General features: G+C 46.2%; 8 non-coding genes across 8 annotated transcripts; all 8 read right to left on the bottom strand.

Annotated features, from left to right (window-relative positions):
* Positions 1 to 929: 929 nt before the first annotated feature.
* LOC130316658 (U2 spliceosomal RNA) lies at positions 930 to 1,120 on the bottom strand. Its single transcript, XR_008863944.1, has one exon. It is a non-coding gene; the product is annotated as a U2 spliceosomal RNA (small nuclear RNA).
* A 2,110-nt stretch (positions 1,121 to 3,230) lies between these two features.
* Positions 3,231 to 3,421, bottom strand: LOC130316653 (U2 spliceosomal RNA). The gene has a single exon (XR_008863940.1). It is a non-coding gene; the product is annotated as a U2 spliceosomal RNA (small nuclear RNA).
* A 2,083-nt stretch (positions 3,422 to 5,504) lies between these two features.
* On the bottom strand, positions 5,505 to 5,695 carry LOC130316652 (U2 spliceosomal RNA). The gene has a single exon (XR_008863939.1). It is a non-coding gene; the product is annotated as a U2 spliceosomal RNA (small nuclear RNA).
* A 2,095-nt stretch (positions 5,696 to 7,790) lies between these two features.
* On the bottom strand, positions 7,791 to 7,981 carry LOC130316651 (U2 spliceosomal RNA). The gene has a single exon (XR_008863938.1). It is a non-coding gene; the product is annotated as a U2 spliceosomal RNA (small nuclear RNA).
* A 2,089-nt stretch (positions 7,982 to 10,070) lies between these two features.
* LOC130316650 (U2 spliceosomal RNA) lies at positions 10,071 to 10,261 on the bottom strand. The gene has a single exon (XR_008863937.1). It is a non-coding gene; the product is annotated as a U2 spliceosomal RNA (small nuclear RNA).
* Positions 10,262 to 12,329: 2,068 nt separating this feature from the next.
* LOC130316649 (U2 spliceosomal RNA) lies at positions 12,330 to 12,520 on the bottom strand. The gene has a single exon (XR_008863936.1). It is a non-coding gene; the product is annotated as a U2 spliceosomal RNA (small nuclear RNA).
* A 2,098-nt stretch (positions 12,521 to 14,618) lies between these two features.
* Positions 14,619 to 14,809, bottom strand: LOC130316648 (U2 spliceosomal RNA). Its single transcript, XR_008863935.1, has one exon. It is a non-coding gene; the product is annotated as a U2 spliceosomal RNA (small nuclear RNA).
* Positions 14,810 to 16,895: 2,086 nt separating this feature from the next.
* On the bottom strand, positions 16,896 to 17,086 carry LOC130316647 (U2 spliceosomal RNA). Its single transcript, XR_008863934.1, has one exon. It is a non-coding gene; the product is annotated as a U2 spliceosomal RNA (small nuclear RNA).
* Between the last annotated feature and the right edge of the window lie 1,234 nt (positions 17,087 to 18,320).

Genomic DNA, 18,320 nt, shown 5'->3' with positions numbered 1-18,320 from the left:
TGTCGCACAGAAAGTTGCAGGCCAAATATGTGTGACATTTCTGCGACTTTAGCTTCTAGAGCATTTTTACAACATTATACATAGGTGCTGAATACATAAAAAGCGACTGTTCAGCGACAGACAAGTCGCATCGGCTGAAAGTAGGCCAGAATGTCAGTCCATGTTGGAGCAGGTTTAGATACAGTCTAAAGCATAGATCTCAAAGTCTGTGCACAGAATTTAGCAAGGGCCTCGCACCTTCTGATGCATCAGGTAGGTGCACAATAGCATAGCCTAACCCTCTGTACTTTGGTCTATATTGATGCGGGACATAGACAGCCAGCTGATGACCAATCCATTAGTGCAATGGATGGCTGGAAGCATTTGTCTTTGCCTTTGCAATACCACAGAAGCAATGCATGGTCAATGTACAGCAATGACACACCTGTGTGAACAGCCAGGAGACCCCCCCCCCCCCCCCCCCCATGTTATGTTACATAGTTACATAGTTAGTACGGTCGAAAAAAGACATATGTCCATCACGTTCAACCAGGGAATTAAGGGGTAGGGGTTGTGGCGCGATATTGGGGAAGGGATGAGATTTTATATTTCTTCATAAGCATTAATCTTATTTTGTCAATTAGGAACATTCAGCACCCACCCGCTATCAAGGCAGCTGCCTATCATGTCATGCCCTACCTGCACAGGTGTGCTGGCTACTCAAATGATCCAATTAAGGAGGCCATTTAGTCAGCAGCAGCAGAAGTCCTGTGCCTGGACGCTCCAACAGGGGCCAGACACAAGCAGAAGCAGAAGCAGCAGAAGCAGCAGCAGCACCACCTTTTGTTTTTTGGCTGCAGCAGCAGCAAGGCCCACAGGGCTGGCTAGCTGGCTAGCCAGCAAGCAGGTAGCAATGAAAGTAGGAATCTTTCTTTTTAACCCTGTAAGGGGGGTGGTGCACTGTACCCGAAGATACTGCCATATTGGGTCAATGCATAGGGCGACGGAAGCAAGCTTCGAAATCGGCCCCCGTTCTCAAAAATCCATTTAATATATGGTCCCCAGATAGGGGACGTATCAGATATTAAACTGATAAGAACAGATACTACACTTGATCTTAGCCAAAAGGCCGAGAAGCGATAACCGTGAAAGGGGCGGGCCCAACAAGGTCCCCCTTCATGGGCACTATCACTGCTTGCTGTCAGGGAGGCTGCCAGACAATTTTCCATGCACACTCTGGGCTGGGGGGCAGTCAACCACCAGTACACACAGCAGAACCTAAACCCATACCATTATTGCTAAGCAGCAAGACAGGGGCCCATTGCACTCCCACGGGGCCTTTTTAAATGCAATCCATAACCCGGATTTGCCAGGAACCCTTCTTACTCCTCCTACTTGCATGTGACACTGGGCTTAGGATCTGCATAGGAAACACACACACAAGCACACACCTACCTTTGTTGCCTGCAGATGCCTCCTTGGCTGTCCCCAAACGGTATCAAACCAACACCCACGGGAAGCTGTAAGCATAGAGGACATGCCTGCACCCCATTGGACTTACCTGTGTGGGTTAAATCCGGGTTATTTGACAACCTATGGCGGTGATGGTTCTGCTCAGGCAGAGCAGTGCTGATGCTCCTCATAAAGCTGTCGCTGCTGTGAAGGTTCTAGGTGACATCACAAATCCCTATGGTTACATACACAACAAAGCTGGGTTGTTGTTGTTTACACTCTGCAAGGCCTGTGGAAGTGAGTGACATCATAGCACTGTAGTTCTGAGGGTTCAAGATGGATGCCACAATCTCCTGTTGCTTCTATGAAGGCCGTAATAGACGACATCACCAAACAGCTCCATAGTCACATACACAGCAAAGGAGAGATGTTGTTTACACCTAGTGATGTCAGTGGTATTGAGTGACATCACAGCACAGTGCTAAGGCTCCTGGGCCTGGACACAGCAGCGGCTGCAATATCTCAACGGAGAATACGTTTATATCTATGTGTGTGTGTGCGCATATATATATATATATATATATATATATATATATATATATATATATATATTTCTCCGCCGAAATCACTTTTAAACCCATTTCCACCTTTTTTTTCCCTTCTCTTCCTCTTACTTTTTTTTTCACGTTTTTTTTACGTTTTTCTCCCTTTTCGCCTCTTTTCTGGGCGTATTATTCTTCTTTTTCTTCTTTTTTTTCGTCTAATGCATACCCCATCAGTGCAGCAATGCTTATTCAATACCGCCAGCAGATGGGAGACACTGGGGGATAATTTTCTAAGGATTTATACTGATTTTTCCTGTCTGAATTTGTCGCACAGAGAAAGTTGCAGGCCAAATATGTGTGACATTTCTGCGACTTTAGCTTCTAGAGCATTTTTACAACATTATACATAGGTGCTGAATACATAAAAAGCGACTGTTCAGCGACAGACAAGTCGCATCGGCTGAAAGTAGGCCAGAATGTCAGTCCATGTTGGAGCAGGTTTAGATACAGTCTAAAGCATAGATCTCAAAGTCTGTGCACAGAATTTAGCAAGGGCCTCGCACCTTCTGATGCATCAGTCAGGTAGGTGCACAATAGCATAGCCTAACCCTCTGTACTTTGGTCTATATTGATGCGGGACATAGACAGCCAGCTGATGACCAATCCATTAGTGCAATGGATGGCTGGAAGCATTTGTCTTTGCCTTTGCAATACCACAGAAGCAATGCATGGTCAATGTACAGCAATGACACACCTGTGTGAACAGCCAGGAGACCCCCCCCCCCCCCCCCATGTTATGTTACATAGTTACATAGTTAGTACGGTCGAAAAAAGACATATGTCCATCACGTTCAACCAGGGAATTAAGGGGTAGGGGTGTGGCGCGATATTGGGGAAGGGATGAGATTTTATATTTCTTCATAAGCATTAATCTTATTTTGTCAATTAGGAACATTCAGCACCCACCCGCTATCAAGGCAGCTGCCTATCATGTCATGCCCTACCTGCACAGGTGTGCTGGCTACTCAAATGATCCAATTAAGGAGGCCATTTAGTCAGCAGCAGCAGAAGTCCTGTGCCTGGACGCTCCAACAGGGGCCAGACACAAGCAGAAGCAGAAGCAGCAGAAGCAGCAGCAGCACCACCTTTTGTTTTTTGGCTGCAGCAGCAGCAAGGCCCACAGGGCTGGCTAGCTGGCTAGCCAGCAAGCAGGTAGCAATGAAAGTAGGAATCTTTCTTTTTAACCCTGTAAGGGGGTGGTGCACTGTACCCGAAGATACTGCCATATCGGGTCAATGCATAGGGCGACGGAAGCAAGCTTCGAAATCGGCCCCCGTTCTCAAAAATCCATTTAATATATGGTCCCCAGATAGGGGACGTATCAGATATTAAACTGATAAGAACAGATACTACACTTGATCTTAGCCAAAAGGCCGAGAAGCGATAACCGTGAAAGGGGCGGGCCCAACAAGGTCCCCTTCATGGGCACTATCACTGCTTGCTGTCAGGGAGGCTGCCAGACAATTTTCCATGCACACTCTGGGCTGGGGGGCAGTCAACCACCAGTACACACAGCAGAACCTAAACCCATACCATTATTGCTAAGCAGCAAGACAGGGGCCCATTGCACTCCCACGGGGCCTTTTTAAATGCAATCCATAACCCGGATTTGCCAGGAACCCTTCTTACTCCTCCTACTTGCATGTGACACTGGGCTTAGGATCTGCATAGGAAACACACACACAAGCACACACCTACCTTTGTTGCCTGCAGATGCCTCCTTGGCTGTCCCCAAACGGTATCAAACCAACACCCACGGGAAGCTGTAAGCATAGAGGACATGCCTGCACCCCATTGGACTTACCTGTGTGGGTTAAATCCGGGTTATTTGACAACCTATGGCGGTGATGGTTCTGCTCAGGCAGAGCAGTGCTGATGCTCCTCATAAAGCTGTCGCTGCTGTGAAGGTTCTAGGTGACATCACAAATCCCTATGGTTACATACACAACAAAGCTGGGTTGTTGTTGTTTACACTCTGCAAGGCCTGTGGAAGTGAGTGACATCATAGCACTGTAGTTCTGAGGGTTCAAGATGGATGCAACAATCTCCTGTTGCTTCTATGAAGGCCGTAATAGACGACATCACCAAACAGCTCCATAGTCACATACACAGCAAAGGAGAGATGTTGTTTACACCTAGTGATGTCAGTGGTATTGAGTGACATCACAGCACAGTGCTAAGGCTCCTGGGCCTGGACACAGCAGCGGCTGCAATATCTCAACGGAGAATACGTTTATATCTATGTGTGTGTGTGCGCATATATATATATATATATATATATATATATATATATATATTTCTCCGCCGAAATCACTTTTAAACCCATTTCCACCTTTTTTTCCCTTCTCTTCCTCTTACTTTTTTTTCACGTTTTTTTACGTTTTTCTCCTTTTCGCCTCTTTTCTGGGCGTATTATTCTTCTTTTTCTTCTTTTTTTTCGTCTAATGCATACCCCATCAGTGCAGCAATGCTTATTCAATACCGCCAGCAGATGGAGACACTGGGGGATAATTTTCTAAGGATTTATACTGATTTTTCCTGTCTGAATTTGTCGCACAGAAAGTTGCAGGCCAAATATGTGTGACATTTCTGCGACTTTAGCTTCTAGAGCATTTTTACAACATTATACATAGGTGCTGAATACATAAAAAGCGACTGTTCAGCGACAGACAAGTCGCATCGGCTGAAAGTAGGCCAGAATGTCAGTCCATGTTGGAGCAGGTTTAGATACAGTCTAAAGCATAGATCTCAAAGTCTGTGCACAGAATTTAGCAAGGGCCTCGCACCTTCTGATGCATCAGGTAGGTGCACAATAGCATAGCCTAACCCTCTGTACTTTGGTCTATATTGATGCGGGACATAGACAGCCAGCTGATGACCAATCCATTAGTGCAATGGATGGCTGGAAGCATTTGTCTTTGCCTTTGCAATACCACAGAAGCAATGCATGTTCAATGTACAGCAATGACACACCTGTGTGAACAGCCAGGAGACCCCCCCCCCCCATGTTATGTTACATAGTTACATAGTTAGTACGGTCGAAAAAAGACATATGTCCATCACGTTCAACCAGGGAATTAAGGGGTAGGGGTGTGGCGCGATATTGGGGAAGGGATGAGATTTTATATTTCTTCATAAGCATTAATCTTATTTTGTCAATTAGGAACATTCAGCACCCACCCGCTATCAAGGCAGCTGCCTATCATGTCATGCCCTACCTGCACAGGTGTGCTGGCTACTCAAATGATCCAATTAAGGAGGCCATTTAGTCAGCAGCAGCAGAAGTCCTGTGCCTGGACGCTCCAACAGGGGCCAGACACAAGCAGAAGCAGAAGCAGCAGAAGCAGCAGCAGCACCACCTTTTGTTTTTTGGCTGCAGCAGCAGCAAGGCCCACAGGGCTGGCTAGCTGGCTAGCCAGCAAGCAGGTAGCAATGAAAGTAGGAATCTTTCTTTTTAACCCTGTAAGGGGGTGGTGCACTGTACCCGAAGATACTGCCATATCGGGTCAATGCATAGGGCGACGGAAGCAAGCTTCGAAATCGGCCCCCGTTCTCAAAAATCCATTTAATATATGGTCCCCAGATAGGGGACGTATCAGATATTAAACTGATAAGAACAGATACTACACTTGATCTTAGCCAAAAGGCCGAGAAGCGATAACCGTGAAAGGGGCGGGCCCAACAAGGTCCCCTTCATGGGCACTATCACTGCTTGCTGTCAGGGAGGCTGCCAGACAATTTTCCATGCACACTCTGGGCTGGGGGGCAGTCAACCACCAGTACACACAGCAGAACCTAAACCCATACCATTATTGCTAAGCAGCAAGACAGGGGCCCATTGCACTCCCACGGGGCCTTTTTAAATGCAATCCATAACCCGGATTTGCCAGGAACCCTTCTTACTCCTCCTACTTGCATGTGACACTGGGCTTAGGATCTGCATAGGAAACACACACACAAGCACACACCTACCTTTGTTGCCTGCAGATGCCTCCTTGGCTGTCCCCAAACGGTATCAAACCAACACCCACGGGAAGCTGTAAGCATAGAGGACATGCCTGCACCCCATTGGACTTACCTGTGTGGGTTAAATCCGGGTTATTTGACAACCTATGGCGGTGATGGTTCTGCTCAGGCAGAGCAGTGCTGATGCTCCTCATAAAGCTGTCGCTGCTGTGAAGGTTCTAGGTGACATCACAAATCCCTATGGTTACATACACAACAAAGCTGGGTTGTTGTTGTTTACACTCTGCAAGGCCTGTGGAAGTGAGTGACATCATAGCACTGTAGTTCTGAGGGTTCAAGATGGATGCAACAATCTCCTGTTGCTTCTATGAAGGCCGTAATAGACGACATCACCAAACAGCTCCATAGTCACATACACAGCAAAGGAGAGATGTTGTTTACACCTAGTGATGTCAGTGGTATTGAGTGACATCACAGCACAGTGCTAAGGCTCCTGGGCCTGGACACAGCAGCGGCTGCAATATCTCAACGGAGAATACGTTTATATCTATGTGTGTGTGTGCGCATATATATATATATATATATATATATATATATATATATATATATATTTCTCCGCCGAAATCACTTTTAAACCCATTTCCACCTTTTTTTCCCTTCTCTTCCTCTTACTTTTTTTTCACGTTTTTTTACGTTTTTCTCCTTTTCGCCTCTTTTCTGGGCGTATTATTCTTCTTTTTCTTCTTTTTTTTCGTCTAATGCATACCCCATCAGTGCAGCAATGCTTATTCAATACCGCCAGCAGATGGAGACACTGGGGGATAATTTTCTAAGGATTTATACTGATTTTTCCTGTCTGAATTTGTCGCACAGAAAGTTGCAGGCCAAATATGTGTGACATTTCTGCGACTTTAGCTTCTAGAGCATTTTTACAACATTATACATAGGTGCTGAATACATAAAAAGCGACTGTTCAGCGACAGACAAGTCGCATCGGCTGAAAGTAGGCCAGAATGTCAGTCCATGTTGGAGCAGGTTTAGATACAGTCTAAAGCATAGATCTCAAAGTCTGTGCACAGAATTTAGCAAGGGCCTCGCACCTTCTGATGCATCAGGTAGGTGCACAATAGCATAGCCTAACCCTCTGTACTTTGGTCTATATTGATGCGGGACATAGACAGCCAGCTGATGACCAATCCATTAGTGCAATGGATGGCTGGAAGCATTTGTCTTTGCCTTTGCAATACCACAGAAGCAATGCATGGTCAATGTACAGCAATGACACACCTGTGTGAACAGCCAGGAGACCCCCCCCCCCCCCCCCCATGTTATGTTACATAGTTACATAGTTAGTACGGTCGAAAAAAGACATATGTCCATCACGTTCAACCAGGGAATTAAGGGGTAGGGGTGTGGCGCGATATTGGGGAAGGTATGAGATTTTATCTTTCTTCATAAGCATTAATCTTATTTTGTCAATTAGGAACATTCAGCACCCACCCGCTATCAAGGCAGCTGCCTATCATGTCATGCCCTACCTGCACAGGTGTGCTGGCTACTCAAATGATCCAATTAAGGAGGCCATTTAGTCAGCAGCAGCAGAAGTCCTGTGCCTGGACGCTCCAACAGGGGCCAGACACAAGCAGAAGCAGAAGCAGCAGAAGCAGCAGCAGCACCACCTTTTGTTTTTTGGCTGCAGCAGCAGCAAGGCCCACAGGGCTGGCTAGCTGGCTAGCCAGCAAGCAGGTAGCAATGAAAGTAGGAATCTTTCTTTTTAACCCTGTAAGGGGGTGGTGCACTGTACCCGAAGATACTGCCATATCGGGTCAATGCATAGGGCGACGGAAGCAAGCTTCGAAATCGGCCCCCGTTCTCAAAAATCCATTTAATATATGGTCCCCAGATAGGGGACGTATCAGATATTAAACTGATAAGAACAGATACTACACTTGATCTTAGCCAAAAGGCCGAGAAGCGATAACCGTGAAAGGGGCGGGCCCAACAAGGTCCCCTTCATGGGCACTATCACTGCTTGCTGTCAGGGAGGCTGCCAGACAATTTTCCATGCACACTCTGGGCTGGGGGGCAGTCAACCACCAGTACACACAGCAGAACCTAAACCCATACCATTATTGCTAAGCAGCAAGACAGGGGCCCATTGCACTCCCACGGGGCCTTTTTAAATGCAATCCATAACCCGGATTTGCCAGGAACCCTTCTTACTCCTCCTACTTGCATGTGACACTGGGCTTAGGATCTGCATAGGAAACACACACACAAGCACACACCTACCTTTGTTGCCTGCAGATGCCTCCTTGGCTGTCCCCAAACGGTATCAAACCAACACCCACGGGAAGCTGTAAGCATAGAGGACATGCCTGCACCCCATTGGACTTACCTGTGTGGGTTAAATCCGGGTTATTTGACAACCTATGGCGGTGATGGTTCTGCTCAGGCAGAGCAGTGCTGATGCTCCTCATAAAGCTGTCGCTGCTGTGAAGGTTCTAGGTGACATCACAAATCCCTATGGTTACATACACAACAAAGCTGGGTTGTTGTTGTTTACACTCTGCAAGGCCTGTGGAAGTGAGTGACATCATAGCACTGTAGTTCTGAGGGTTCAAGATGGATGCAACAATCTCCTGTTGCTTCTATGAAGGCCGTAATAGACGACATCACCAAACAGCTCCATAGTCACATACACAGCAAAGGAGAGATGTTGTTTACACCTAGTGATGTCAGTGGTATTGAGTGACATCACAGCACAGTGCTAAGGCTCCTGGGCCTGGACACAGCAGCGGCTGCAATATCTCAACGGAGAATACGTTTATATCTATGTGTGTGTGTGCGCATATATATATATATATATATATATATATATATATATATATATATATTTCTCCGCCGAAATCACTTTTAAACCCATTTCCACCTTTTTTTCCCTTCTCTTCCTCTTACTTTTTTTTCACGTTTTTTTACGTTTTTCTCCTTTTCGCCTCTTTTCTGGGCGTATTATTCTTCTTTTTCTTCTTTTTTTTCGTCTAATGCATACCCCATCAGTGCAGCAATGCTTATTCAATACCGCCAGCAGATGGAGACACTGGGGGATAATTTTCTAAGGATTTATACTGATTTTTCCTGTCTGAATTTGTCGCACAGAAAGTTGCAGGCCAAATATGTGTGACATTTCTGCGACTTTAGCTTCTAGAGCATTTTTACAACATTATACATAGGTGCTGAATACATAAAAAGCGACTGTTCAGCGACAGACAAGTCGCATCGGCTGAAAGTAGGCCAGAATGTCAGTCCATGTTGGAGCAGGTTTAGATACAGTCTAAAGCATAGATCTCAAAGTCTGTGCACAGAATTTAGCAAGGGCCTCGCACCTTCTGATGCATCAGGTAGGTGCACAATAGCATAGCCTAACCCTCTGTACTTTGGTCTATATTGATGCGGGACATAGACAGCCAGCTGATGACCAATCCATTAGTGCAATGGATGGCTGGAAGCATTTGTCTTTGCCTTTGCAATACCACAGAAGCAATGCATGGTCAATGTACAGCAATGACACACCTGTGTGAACAGCCAGGAGACCCCCCCCCCCCATGTTATGTTACATAGTTACATAGTTAGTACGGTCGAAAAAAGACATATGTCCATCACGTTCAACCAGGGAATTAAGGGGTAGGGGTGTGGCGCGATATTGGGGAAGGGATGAGATTTTATATTTCTTCATAAGCATTAATCTTATTTTGTCAATTAGGAACATTCAGCACCCACCCGCTATCAAGGCAGCTGCCTATCATGTCATGCCCTACCTGCACAGGTGTGCTGGCTACTCAAATGATCCAATTAAGGAGGCCATTTAGTCAGCAGCAGCAGAAGTCCTGTGCCTGGACGCTCCAACAGGGGCCAGACACAAGCAGAAGCAGAAGCAGCAGAAGCAGCAGCAGCACCACCTTTTGTTTTTTGGCTGCAGCAGCAGCAAGGCCCACAGGGCTGGCTAGCTGGCTAGCCAGCAAGCAGGTAGCAATGAAAGTAGGAATCTTTCTTTTTAACCCTGTAAGGGGGTGGTGCACTGTACCCGAAGATACTGCCATATCGGGTCAATGCATAGGGCGACGGAAGCAAGCTTCGAAATCGGCCCCCGTTCTCAAAAATCCATTTAATATATGGTCCCCAGATAGGGGACGTATCAGATATTAAACTGATAAGAACAGATACTACACTTGATCTTAGCCAAAAGGCCGAGAAGCGATAACCGTGAAAGGGGCGGGCCCAACAAGGTCCCCTTCATGGGCACTATCACTGCTTGCTGTCAGGGAGGCTGCCAGACAATTTTCCATGCACACTCTGGGCTGGGGGGCAGTCAACCACCAGTACACACAGCAGAACCTAAACCCATACCATTATTGCTAAGCAGCAAGACAGGGGCCCATTGCACTCCCACGGGGCCTTTTTAAATGCAATCCATAACCCGGATTTGCCAGGAACCCTTCTTACTCCTCCTACTTGCATGTGACACTGGGCTTAGGATCTGCATAGGAAACACACACACAAGCACACACCTACCTTTGTTGCCTGCAGATGCCTCCTTGGCTGTCCCCAAACGGTATCAAACCAACACCCACGGGAAGCTGTAAGCATAGAGGACATGCCTGCACCCCATTGGACTTACCTGTGTGGGTTAAATCCGGGTTATTTGACAACCTATGGCGGTGATGGTTCTGCTCAGGCAGAGCAGTGCTGATGCTCCTCATAAAGCTGTCGCTGCTGTGAAGGTTCTAGGTGACATCACAAATCCCTATGGTTACATACACAACAAAGCTGGGTTGTTGTTGTTTACACTCTGCAAGGCCTGTGGAAGTGAGTGACATCATAGCACTGTAGTTCTGAGGGTTCAAGATGGATGCAACAATCTCCTGTTGCTTCTATGAAGGCCGTAATAGACGACATCACCAAACAGCTCCATAGTCACATACACAGCAAAGGAGAGATGTTGTTTACACCTAGTGATGTCAGTGGTATTGAGTGACATCACAGCACAGTGCTAAGGCTCCTGGGCCTGGACACAGCAGCGGCTGCAATATCTCAACGGAGAATACGTTTATATCTATGTGTGTGTGTGCGCATATATATATATATATATATATATATATATATATATTTCTCCGCCGAAATCACTTTTAAACCCATTTCCACCTTTTTTTCCCTTCTCTTCCTCTTACTTTTTTTTCACGTTTTTTTACGTTTTTCTCCTTTTCGCCTCTTTTCTGGGCGTATTATTCTTCTTTTTCTTCTTTTTTTTCGTCTAATGCATACCCCATCAGTGCAGCAATGCTTATTCAATACCGCCAGCAGATGGAGACACTGGGGGATAATTTTCTAAGGATTTATACTGATTTTTCCTGTCTGAATTTGTCGCACAGAAAGTTGCAGGCCAAATATGTGTGACATTTCTGCGACTTTAGCTTCTAGAGCATTTTTACAACATTATACATAGGTGCTGAATACATAAAAAGCGACTGTTCAGCGACAGACAAGTCGCATCGGCTGAAAGTAGGCCAGAATGTCAGTCCATGTTGGAGCAGGTTTAGATACAGTCTAAAGCATAGATCTCAAAGTCTGTGCACAGAATTTAGCAAGGGCCTCGCACCTTCTGATGCATCAGGTAGGTGCACAATAGCATAGCCTAACCCTCTGTACTTTGGTCTATATTGATGCGGGACATAGACAGCCAGCTGATGACCAATCCATTAGTGCAATGGATGGCTGGAAGCATTTGTCTTTGCCTTTGCAATACCACAGAAGCAATGCATGGTCAATGTACAGCAATGACACACCTGTGTGAACAGCCAGGAGACCCCCCCCCCATGTTATGTTACATAGTTACATAGTTAGTACGGTCGAAAAAAGACATATGTCCATCACGTTCAACCAGGGAATTAAGGGGTAGGGGTGTGGCGCGATATTGGGGAAGGGATGAGATTTTATATTTCTTCATAAGCATTAATCTTATTTTGTCAATTAGGAACATTCAGCACCCACCCGCTATCAAGGCAGCTGCCTATCATGTCATGCCCTACCTGCACAGGTGTGCTGGCTACTCAAATGATCCAATTAAGGAGGCCATTTAGTCAGCAGCAGCAGAAGTCCTGTGCCTGGACGCTCCAACAGGGGCCAGACACAAGCAGAAGCAGAAGCAGCAGAAGCACCACCTTTTGTTTTTTGGCTGCAGCAGCAGCAAGGCCCACAGGGCTGGCTAGCTGGCTAGCCAGCAAGCAGGTAGCAATGAAAGTAGGAATCTTTCTTTTTAACCCTGTAAGGGGGTGGTGCACTGTACCCGAAGATACTGCCATATCGGGTCAATGCATAGGGCGACGGAAGCAAGCTTCGAAATCGGCCCCCGTTCTCAAAAATCCATTTAATATATGGTCCCCAGATAGGGGACGTATCAGATATTAAACTGATAAGAACAGATACTACACTTGATCTTAGCCAAAAGGCCGAGAAGCGATAACCGTGAAAGGGGCGGGCCCAACAAGGTCCCCTTCATGGGCACTATCACTGCTTGCTGTCAGGGAGGCTGCCAGACAATTTTCCATGCACACTCTGGGCTGGGGGGCAGTCAACCACCAGTACACACAGCAGAACCTAAACCCATACCATTATTGCTAAGCAGCAAGACAGGGGCCCATTGCACTCCCACGGGGCCTTTTTAAATGCAATCCATAACCCGGATTTGCCAGGAACCCTTCTTACTCCTCCTACTTGCATGTGACACTGGGCTTAGGATCTGCATAGGAAACACACACACAAGCACACACCTACCTTTGTTGCCTGCAGATGCCTCCTTGGCTGTCCCCAAACGGTATCAAACCAACACCCACGGGAAGCTGTAAGCATAGAGGACATGCCTGCACCCCATTGGACTTACCTGTGTGGGTTAAATCCGGGTTATTTGACAACCTATGGCGGTGATGGTTCTGCTCAGGCAGAGCAGTGCTGATGCTCCTCATAAAGCTGTCGCTGCTGTGAAGGTTCTAGGTGACATCACAAATCCCTATGGTTACATACACAACAAAGCTGGGTTGTTGTTGTTTACACTCTGCAAGGCCTGTGGAAGTGAGTGACATCATAGCACTGTAGTTCTGAGGGTTCAAGATGGATGCAACAATCTCCTGTTGCTTCTATGAAGGCCGTAATAGACGACATCACCAAACAGCTCCATAGTCACATACACAGCAAAGGAGAGATGTTGTTTACACCTAGTGATGTCAGTGGTATTGAGTGACATCACAGCACAGTGCTAAGGCTCCTGGGCCTGGACACAGCAGCGGCTGCAATATCTCAACGGAGAATACGTTTATATCTATGTGTGTGTGTGCGCATATATATATATATATATATATATATATATATATATATATATATATTTCTCCGCCGAAATCACTTTTAAACCCATTTCCACCTTTTTTCCCCTTCTCTTCCTCTTACTTTTTTTTCACGTTTTTTTTACGTTTTTCTCCTTTTCGCCTCTTTTCTGGGCGTATTATTCTTCTTTTTCTTCTTTTTTTTCGTCTAATGCATACCCCATCAGTGCAGCAATGCTTATTCAATACCGCCAGCAGATGGAGACACTGGGGGATAATTTTCTAAGGATTTATACTGATTTTTCCTGTCTGAATTTGTCGCACAGAAAGTTGCAGGCCAAATATGTGTGACATTTCTGCGACTTTAGCTTCTAGAGCATTTTTACAACATTATACATAGGTGCTGAATACATAAAAAGCGACTGTTCAGCGACAGACAAGTCGCATCGGCTGAAAGTAGGCCAGAATGTCAGTCCATGTTGGAGCAGGTTTAGATACAGTCTAAAGCATAGATCTCAAAGTCTGTGCACAGAATTTAGCAAGGGCCTCGCACCTTCTGATGCATCAGGTAGGTGCACAATAGCATAGCCTAACCCTCTGTACTTTGGTCTATATTGATGCGGGACATAGACAGCCAGCTGATGACCAATCCATTAGTGCAATGGATGGCTGGAAGCATTTGTCTTTGCCTTTGCAATACCACAGAAGCAATGCATGGTCAATGTACAGCAATGACACACCTGTGTGAACAGCCAGGAGACCCCCCCCCCCCCCCCCCCCATGTTATGTTACATAGTTACATAGTTAGTACGGTCGAAAAAAGACATATGTCCATCACGTTCAACCAGGGAATTAAGGGGTAGGGGTGTGGCGCGATATTGGGGAAGGGATGAGATTTTATATTTCTTCATAAGCATTAATCTTATTTTGTCAATTAGGAACATTCAGCACCCACCCGCTATCAAGGCAGCTGCCTATCATGTCATGCCCTACCTGCACAGGTGTGCTGGCTACTCAAATGATCCAATTAAGGAGGCCATTTAGTCAGCAGCAGCAGAAGTCCTGTGCCTGGACGCTCCAACAGGGGCCAGACACAAGCAGAAGCAGAAGCAGCAGAAGCAGCAGCAGCACCACCTTTTGTTTTTTGGCTGCAGCAGCAGCAAGGCCCACAGGGCTGGCTAGCTGGCTAGCCAGCAAGCAGGTAGCAATGAAAGTAGGAATCTTTCTTTTTAACCCTGTAAGGGGGTGGTGCACTGTACCCGAAGATACTGCCATATCGGGTCAATGCATAGGGCGACGGAAGCAAGCTTCGAAATCGGCCCCCGTTCTCAAAAATCCATTTAATATATGGTCCCCAGATAGGGGACGTATCAGATATTAAACTGATAAGAACAGATACTACACTTGATCTTAGCCAAAAGGCCGAGAAGCGATAACCGTGAAAGGGGCGGGCCCAACAAGGTCCCCTTCATGGGCACTATCACTGCTTGCTGTCAGGGAGGCTGCCAGACAATTTTCCATGCACACTCTGGGCTGGGGGGCAGTCAACCACCAGTACACACAGCAGAACCTAAACCCATACCATTATTGCTAAGCAGCAAGACAGGGGCCCATTGCACTCCCACGGGGCCTTTTTAAATGCAATCCATAACCCGGATTTGCCAGGAACCCTTCTTACTCCTCCTACTTGCATGTGACACTGGGCTTAGGATCTGCATAGGAAACACACACACAAGCACACACCTACCTTTGTTGCCTGCAGATGCCTCCTTGGCTGTCCCCAAACGGTATCAAACCAACACCCACGGGAAGCTGTAAGCATAGAGGACATGCCTGCACCCCATTGGACTTACCTGTGTGGGTTAAATCCGGGTTATTTGACAACCTATGGCGGTGATGGTTCTGCTCAGGCAGAGCAGTGCTGATGCTCCTCATAAAGCTGTCGCTGCTGTGAAGGTTCTAGGTGACATCACAAATCCCTATGGTTACATACACAACAAAGCTGGGTTGTTGTTGTTTACACTCTGCAAGGCCTGTGGAAGTGAGTGACATCATAGCACTGTAGTTCTGAGGGTTCAAGATGGATGCAACAATCTCCTGTTGCTTCTATGAAGGCCGTAATAGACGACATCACCAAACAGCTCCATAGTCACATACACAGCAAAGGAGAGATGTTGTTTACACCTAGTGATGTCAGTGGTATTGAGTGACATCACAGCACAGTGCTAAGGCTCCTGGGCCTGGACACAGCAGCGGCTGCAATATCTCAACGGAGAATACGTTTATATCTATGTGTGTGTGTGCGCATATATATATATATATATATATATATATATATATATATATATATTTCTCCGCCGAAATCACTTTTAAACCCATTTCCACCTTTTTTTCCCTTCTCTTCCTCTTACTTTTTTTTCACGTTTTTTTACGTTTTTCTCCTTTTCGCCTCTTTTCTGGGCGTATTATTCTTCTTTTTCTTCTTTTTTTTCGTCTAATGCATACCCCATCAGTGCAGCAATGCTTATTCAATACCGCCAGCAGATGGAGACACTGGGGGATAATTTTCTAAGGATTTATACTGATTTTTCCTGTCTGAATTTGTCGCACAGAAAGTTGCAGGCCAAATATGTGTGACATTTCTGCGACTTTAGCTTCTAGAGCATTTTTACAACATTATACATAGGTGCTGAATACATAAAAAGCGACTGTTCAGCGACAGACAAGTCGCATCGGCTGAAAGTAGGCCAGAATGTCAGTCCATGTTGGAGCAGGTTTAGATACAGTCTAAAGCATAGATCTCAAAGTCTGTGCACAGAATTTAGCAAGGGCCTCGCACCTTCTGATGCATCAGGTAGGTGCACAATAGCATAGCCTAACCCTCTGTACTTTGGTCTATATTGATGCGGGACATAGACAGCCAGCTGATGACCAATCCATTAGTGCAATGGATGGCTGGAAGCATTTGTCTTTGCCTTTGCAATACCACAGAAGCAATGCATGGTCAATGTACAGCAATGACACACCTGTGTGAACAGCCAGGAGACCCCCCCCCCCATGTTATGTTACATAGTTACATAGTTAGTACGGTCGAAAAAAGACATATGTCCATCACGTTCAACCAGGGAATTAAGGGGTAGGGGTGTGGCGCGATATTGGGGAAGGGATGAGATTTTATATTTCTTCATAAGCATTAATCTTATTTTGTCAATTAGGAACATTCAGCACCCACCCGCTATCAAGGCAGCTGCCTATCATGTCATGCCCTACCTGCACAGGTGTGCTGGCTACTCAAATGATCCAATTAAGGAGGCCATTTAGTCAGCAGCAGCAGAAGTCCTGTGCCTGGACGCTCCAACAGGGGCCAGACACAAGCAGAAGCAGAAGCAGCAGAAGCAGCAGCAGCACCACCTTTTGTTTTTTGGCTGCAGCAGCAGCAAGGCCCACAGGGCTGGCTAGCTGGCTAGCCAGCAAGCAGGTAGCAATGAAAGTAGGAATCTTTCTTTTTAACCCTGTAAGGGGGTGGTGCACTGTACCCGAAGATACTGCCATATCGGGTCAATGCATAGGGCGACGGAAGCAAGCTTCGAAATCGGCCCCCGTTCTCAAAAATCCATTTAATATATGGTCCCCAGATAGGGGACGTATCAGATATTAAACTGATAAGAACAGATACTACACTTGATCTTAGCCAAAAGGCCGAGAAGCGATAACCGTGAAAGGGGCGGGCCCAACAAGGTCCCCTTCATGGGCACTATCACTGCTTGCTGTCAGGGAGGCTGCCAGACAATTTTCCATGCACACTCTGGGCTGGGGGGCAGTCAACCACCAGTACACACAGCAGAACCTAAACCCATACCATTATTGCTAAGCAGCAAGACAGGGGCCCATTGCACTCCCACGGGGCCTTTTTAAATGCAATCCATAACCCGGATTTGCCAGGAACCCTTCTTACTCCTCCTACTTGCATGTGACACTGGGCTTAGGATCTGCATAGGAAACACACACACAAGCACACACCTACCTTTGTTGCCTGCAGATGCCTCCTTGGCTGTCCCCAAACGGTATCAAACCAACACCCACGGGAAGCTGTAAGCATAGAGGACATGCCTGCACCCCATTGGACTTACCTGTGTGGGTTAAATCCGGGTTATTTGACAACCTATGGCGGTGATGGTTCTGCTCAGGCAGAGCAGTGCTGATGCTCCTCATAAAGCTGTCGCTGCTGTGAAGGTTCTAGGTGACATCACAAATCCCTATGGTTACATACACAACAAAGCTGGGTTGTTGTTGTTTACACTCTGCAAGGCCTGTGGAAGTGAGTGACATCATAGCACTGTAGTTCTGAGGGTTCAAGATGGATGCAACAATCTCCTGTTGCTTCTATGAAGGCCGTAATAGACGACATCACCAAACAGCTCCATAGTCACATACACAGCAAAGGAGAGATGTTGTTTACACCTAGTGATGTCAGTGGTATTGAGTGACATCACAGCACAGTGCTAAGGCTCCTGGGCCTGGACACAGCAGCGGCTGCAATATCTCAACGGAGAATACGTTTATATCTATGTGTGTGTGTGCGCATATATATATATATATATATATATATATATATATATATATATATATATATTTCTCCGCCGAAATCACTTTTAAACCCATTTCCACCTTTTTTTCCCTTCTCTTCCTCTTACTTTTTTTTCACGTTTTTTTACGTTTTTCTCCTTTTCGCCTCTTTTCTGGGCGTATTATTCTTCTTTTTCTTCTTTTTTTTCGTCTAATGCATACCCCATCAGTGCAGCAATGCTTATTCAATACCGCCAGCAGATGGAGACACTGGGGGATAATTTTCTAAGGATTTATACTGATTTTTCCTGTCTGAATTTGTCGCACAGAAAGTTGCAGGCCAAATATGTGTGACATTTCTGCGACTTTAGCTTCTAGA

Source organism: Hyla sarda, unplaced genomic scaffold (genome assembly GCF_029499605.1).
Source record: "Hyla sarda isolate aHylSar1 unplaced genomic scaffold, aHylSar1.hap1 scaffold_1944, whole genome shotgun sequence".
Taxonomy (NCBI): Eukaryota; Metazoa; Chordata; class Amphibia; order Anura; family Hylidae; genus Hyla; species Hyla sarda.
The sequence above is the reverse complement of the archived record's forward strand: the minus strand, read 5'-3'. Positions and strand labels throughout refer to the sequence as shown.